Source organism: Solanum stenotomum, chromosome 11, assembly GCF_019186545.1.
Source record: "Solanum stenotomum isolate F172 chromosome 11, ASM1918654v1, whole genome shotgun sequence".
NCBI lineage: Eukaryota > Viridiplantae > Streptophyta > Magnoliopsida > Solanales > Solanaceae > Solanum > Solanum stenotomum.
The window spans coordinates 41817965-41824987 of NC_064292.1; positions in this window are offsets into that span (position 1 = coordinate 41817965).

The following is a 7023-nucleotide window of genomic DNA, read 5'->3' on the forward strand; positions in this document are numbered from 1 at the left end:
CGCAGGAGTGATGATTATCTTTTTCGGGAAGGAGGGGAGGAGGGAGATGAAGGTTATTGGAAGAGTATCCATGGAGGTAATGAGAGAGTGGCTGCGTATTGTTGAGGTATGGGGCCACCGAAGGATTTGGCATTAAAGACTAATGGGTATATGGATTTTCCAAATCCAAATTCAATCTTCTGGTTACCGCCACTAACTAGCTTAGTGGGAAGAATATTAATGTTATTAATGGCATTAACGACTGAGCGTTGGAGCTTAGGGTCTTGAGCTCCGGGTCCACTCTTATAACTCCTATTTTCTTTTATATGGCCTTCCTTTTTTCCATTTTTTCCGTTAATCCATCCATCCCCATGTGATTGGGTTGGGGTGGTGGCGCCAAGAAACTTACCTGAATGTGGGTCGTACGCCTTTAGCTGGGGTGGATTCCTCTGTTGTCTATTCCCTATGCCTTTCGCTTTGTCTTTGGATTGCGCATTGGTCCTTCTTGGAAAGTTGACGATTTGCCAGCCATTATTTGCGTGCTTTTCTTTACGCTCACCTTCCTTGGTCGTTGTTTGTTTTGTGTGCTTAGATTGTAGGACTTGTGGGCAATTTTTGGTTATATGGCCTAGCATTCCACAACCAGTGCACATGATTCATTCCCCTTCGTACACCACATTTTGTTTGTGTGTGCCGATTGTTACTTCTCTCTTCATCGATACCTCCAGCGGGACTTGTACACATATTCTAGCGTATCGTCCCCTTAGGGTTGGTGAGGTACATGCATTAATTTTGAGCAGGGCTCCCAATTTTTGTCCAACTTGTTCCAAAATCATTTTTTCATAGAATTCTGTTAGTAGATGTGGTAAGCCTAGCCCAAATTGTGGTGTAGGTGAGCATGGATGTTTACGGGACGAAGTTCAGCTCCCATCTCCTTACTGATACAAAGTTCCCAGCTACAAACCATGGCCCTACATGTAGTACTTTGTTCGTATTTGCCGAAATATTGAATTTTGCGATATGGTAGTCGCTTCCTAGATCGATTAGAATGAGTGGCTCAGTTGGTTTCCATGTGTCTATCAATTTGTTTTTGAGATATGCGTAAGATAACTTTTTCCCAAAAACTTTGATTATGACAGATGAGCACCAAGGTTGGTAAAGCCTTTGTTTATCTTCTTCAGTTAGTTGTATGACATCTTGTTGGGGACATTCATCCATATGTTGGGGTACTGAGCTCTTTTGGATGTCATATGTTTGGTTAAGACTTTTGCTTTTATCGATCAGAATTTCCTTGAAGGAGTGGGGGTTGTAGTTTTCCTCTCTCTTGCAAGAATCGACATCTGGTGGATCTGGTGGTCGGGGGGTCGGAGATCCAGTGGTTTGGTGTGGTGGCACGACCATCCCTAGGAGAGGTCTGTCTCCTAGAGAGAAAAAGTGTTTGGAAAGTGGTTTTTTGGCTGTGTTATGTCTTAGACTCAAGTTCAACACATTATGTAGATACATTGCTAAACCTATTCAACTGCTCGACAAAAAAAATGTTTTACAGGATTCGAGGGCCCGTGATTGGATTCTTAAGAAACGTTTTTGTAAGTAACATTTTAGGTGTAAAACGTTAGTACGAGTAACATTTTAAATTTGCAGGTCCAGTGAATTCTTAAGAAACGTGTCTCTGAGTAACGTTTTACACCTAAAACGTTACTCATAATAATGTATTATAAAACGTTACTCAAAGTAACATATTAGGATAAAAATGTTACTATGAGTAACGTTTCTATACTTAACACTGTCACTTACAATATACCACATAGCTGACCCTAAAACGTTATTGAGAAATACGTTTATACTAGTTTAGTAAAAAAAAATTAAAAACGTATTATTTTGGTGAATTACTTTAAATAATGACTTAGTTTGGTCAAAAATCCCTAAAATCCATGACACAAGTGGGACATGTTTTCCAATACCTGAATCATCCACTTGAAGTAACCATCAGTTTGAGGGTAAACTATTGAGCTAAGATTAAATTTAGTTCCCAACTTCTCATGTAGTTTTACCCAAAGGTTAAAGGTAAATTACGTACCTCTATCAGAAACAATCAAAATAGGAACCCCGTGCAACCTAACCATCTCTTTATGATATACCTTAGCTAAGTTCTACATGTTATATGTTACCTGTACCGGAATGAAATGTGCAGACTTAGTCAACTTATCCATAATAACTCATATCCAATCATACTTCCCTAAGGTCTTGAGAAATCCAACAACAACGTCCATAACTATCATTTTCCACTTTCAATCAGAAAAGGGCATCTACTGAAGCGCATCATCAGTCTTTTCATATTTGAATTTAACCTAACCTACTGACAGCTCTGACACTTGACCACAAAATCAACTATGTCTCGCTTCATTTGACCCTACTAATAATGTTTCCTCAAATCACACACACGAGGATGTACAAAGTACCTCAATCTATGAGCCTCAACAAGAATCGTAGGTATTAAATCTCCAACATGGGGCAATCAAACTCATCCCTTGATACACAAAACATATCACCATCAAAAATGGCCTCGTTTGCCTCTCCTTGCACAACTTTGTCACAAATCTTACTCAATTTTACATTTTTAAATTGCGCAGCCTTAATTTGATCCAGTAATATAGACTTTGCTTCTATACTAGCTAGTAATCCACCCCTTTCAGATATCTCAAGTAGAATCAGACTTTGGTCAAAGCCTGCACTTTCCTAGCCAATGGATGTCTGGTAAATGCGAAGCAAGTCAAGCAACCATGCTCTTAGCCTTTATACTCAATCCACTCCTTATCTGAATGATAGAGAATGGTGACTTCATAATCATTTAATAGTTTCATCCATCTACATTGCCTCAAGTGCAACTCCTTCTACGTGAAGATTTGTAGGCTACGATGGTTAGTAAACACTTCACAAAAAACTCAATACAAATAATTCCTCCATATTTTAAGTGCAAAATCTTGACAACCAACTTCAAGTCATTAGTAGGACAATGTTTTCGTATTCTTTCAATTGTCTAGAAGCATATGTGATAACTGTTTTTTTTTTTTGCATTAAAACAATACCTAAACTAGAAATGAAGTATATAATAAAATCCCCACCCTTTAGTGGCGAAGCAAGAATATAGGTGGTAGTTAACAATGTCTTGAGCTATTAGAAGTTCTCAGACCAAAGGAACGATGCCTCTTTCTGAGTCAGGTCGATTAAATGAGAAAAGAGTAAAGGTAAATCTTCTCACGAACGTATAGTAATAACTAGCCAACCCCATAAAGCTATGAATCTGAATCAAGAAGTAGACCTTGTCCGTTTATTAACTGCCTCAATATTTTGCAAGTCTACCATAACCCATTCTTTTAAAATTACAAGGCCAAAAAAGGGCACAGAAGGCAACAAAAATTCACACTTAAATATTTTGCATAAAGTTATTTCTCTTTGAGAAAACCCAACACTATCCTCAAATGATACTCAAGCTCCTCTTTATTTTAAGAACAAATCAAGATGTCATCAATAAAGATTATCACGAAGGAGTCTAAATTTTTGTTAAGATTTTACCCCCAAAAAACTAGTTTAACTAAATTGTTTAGTTATTTTAAGAATCACGTATTGGATTTTGTATTAGAAATAAATCAAAATTTTAGTTAGTATTGGGAGTAGATATCACAATTAATGTTTAGTCATTCCAAAGAGTAATTTGAAAATGATTAAAAAGGGTAAAAATGGAAAATAATATGTAATTAGTGCCTTAATATTTTCTTTCTTAAATGGTGTGCAATATCCCAATAATTCACTTATTTTGAAATAGAAAAAGTATTTAGTTTTTTGTTTTCTACATTTCGCTTAATTATGTTATTATATCAATTTCTTAAAATTATACATCCTAATTTTTTCAGATGTGCAGTCCCTGAAGAGATCAACGTTTAGTTCTTCAAAAATTTAATTTAGCTCTTCAATTTTTTGATTTTTCGATAGTATATATTGAATGCCATGTCATAATATATTTAGTTCGTTTCATTTTTTTCTTGTTTGGTTCTTCAATATAATATAGGTCGCTGGTGATGTTCCTAAATTACATACATTATTTGCCTCATAGTATACTATTTTTGTGAGTGTTAATTATTTTAGTGGTTATGCTTATGTTGGTGTAATTTTATAGCCATAATACATATATATGCCCTTTAACTTGGCCTCATTTCATATTTATACCCTCAAACTTTGGGTGTGCACAAATAGACACTTAAACTTGTATAAAGTTGAACAAGTAGACATATTAGTCCTATGTGGCACAATACACATAGGACACCACGTAGGATGCAAATTGTCATATAGGATGTCACATATGACGTGTGTGTCTATTTGTTCAATTTTATACAAGTTTAAGTGTCTACTTGTGCACACTCAAAGTTGGAGGACATAAATATAAACTAAGGTAAAGTTAAAAGGCATATTTATGTATTTGCCTTTAATTAAGATAGCTTCGAAATATTTGGAGTCGGAAAAAAGAGAGGATAATTTGAAGGGAATATTGACCTAGCCCTCAAGGTAACAAACAACTTATTGACATAATTAAGATGTGCAAGCACATTGGGAAGGGAGGAGGGCTACTCTGAAGCTGGAATCATGAGCCTCCAGTAGCACCTCTTTTACAATTCTATGGGGTTCGAAAATCTTGTTTGAATTAAATTGAAAAATTCTTTTGAGAGTTGAGAAAAAGGGGAGGTGACTGTCTCAAATTAAATTGAAAAATTCTTCTTTATTTTGTCAATGTCTAGAAGATTACAAGATTATAATTTTCTTTCAAAAACTTATTGATCATTTGACAAATCTCTTTGTTAATTGCTGGTTGGACCTTCAAATCCCTTATGCAAGTGATATGTTGCGCTTTCTTTAACACTTAATACATCTTCATGATCTGCAAATTTAAAATGTTGCTTTAGTTGGTGCATGCACCATTTTCAATATCTAAATAATAAGTAAAGACTAAATAAGGAAAAATAATATTAGGGTAACATGAATGCGATCATACCAAATTGATCATTACACAAAATGAGACTTTTCATGATTATCTAACGACGAATTTAAATAATATGTTACAATAAAATTTAACTAACAATCAAAACAACCATGATATTAAAATCAGCAATACAATACAACTGATAACAACCATCTATACAAAGTGTAAGTATATATTTCCTCTTTTCAACAAAATTAAGTATTAAATAAAATGACACAAAATATAAAAATGCAAATTTACCTAATAAACGAGCAGCTTGTGCAAGAGTCAATGAAGCTGAAAATCCTCTTATTACATGATGATAAGTATACAATATTGCCTGTTCTGCTGCCTCCTCACTAAACAAATATTTAAAATGTAAGTTTACACTAAAAATGACATTAATTAAAATAAGAAGAATTAACAAGAAAATGATATAGATATATATAAAATGAACCTTCCCAATACTGAGGCTAAGATTTTGACATAATCAGAACTATTAGTATAAACAATATAAGTTTTTTTATCTTTTGGAGAATAAACAATTGGTTGTACAACTTCTGCTATAATAAACAAAAAATTATGAGAAATTAAAAATAGAAATATAAGTGTTGTTGATGACAAGTATTTTCCTTGAGCCATTTTTTAGGGATTAATTAAAATGGATGAGTAAAAAATGGGAGTGTGATATTATATAAAGTTTCATTTAAAGCAACTTTTAACATAAGAAGTTTCATTTTGACTATAATTTGTAGGTCAAATGTTATTGCAAAGGAAATTAAAGAAGTATTGAGTAACAGAATTAATTAATATTTTGCAGTTTCATTTTGATCACTTTAATTTGTGCTCTGCAGTTACTTCCGGTTGCAATATGATCCTTTTTTCTCTTTTTATATCAGAGTGAGTTTTGAGGCCGTCAATGTGTCTGGTTTAGTAATGACATTTTTTTTAAAATGTTTTAAAATTGTTTTTTTTCTGTTTTACTTTAAGTTGATTAGTGTACAATTTTTTCGCAATTATGGACTCGCTTTAACTTTGAATTTTAGTTTTAAATTCATATTCTTTAGTTATAGATTTATTATTTTGAATGTTGGTAATATTTGTGTATATTTTGTAACTATTTTGAGTAAAATTCAACGATCAATAAAGAATCATAATTTAATTATGAACATCGATCTCAATGAACCTCTTCACATTAAATTTGCGCGAAAAAAGAATAAGATGATTTACTATCACACAAATGTATATTATAATTTATAGGGATACGGGTCTGAAAAATATCTCAACTTTGGTCGAATTTGCTGTTGTGATACTAAACTTTCATGAGGACCTATTAACTCCCTAGACTATTTAATACCGTATTTTAAACATATATATTTTACCACGTGGACATAAAAAATAGTGCAAAATTATAAATAGTAATGTGTCCACGTGGACACATATATACCTTTAAAATACACTATTAAATAGTTCAGGGGGTAAAAAATACGGTATTAAATAGTCTAGGGAGGTAATAGGTCCTCATAAAAGTTTAGTATCGCAACAGCAAATTCGACCAAAGTTGAAGTATATATTTTTCAGACCCTTATCCCTAATTTATATTTAAAGTAAAAAATTTAAATTATTTAATCGATACCACTTGAAATTTATTAATATTAATAATATTTATTAGGTATTTATTTTATGTTTAATGAGATAATTAAATTTCATTTTTAATATCACTTAAAAATAAATTTATAAACAAACATGGAACCCATGCACATCACGACTTTTTGAAAATTTGGAAAGAAATAAATTCTACTATATTCTTTTTTTAAAAAGAAGTGTATTGCTAATTCTTTTACAAACAATAAAAACGGAGAGAGACTAGGGTGTGTTTGGTATGAAGGAAAACATTTTTCGGAAAATGTTTTTCAAATCAACTCATTTTCCTCAAATTTAAGGAAAATGACTTCCCTTCAAAACTTAAGGAAAACATTTTCCAAAACTCTCTTCCAACTTCCAATTAAAAAAAAAATTGTTGAAAAAATCAA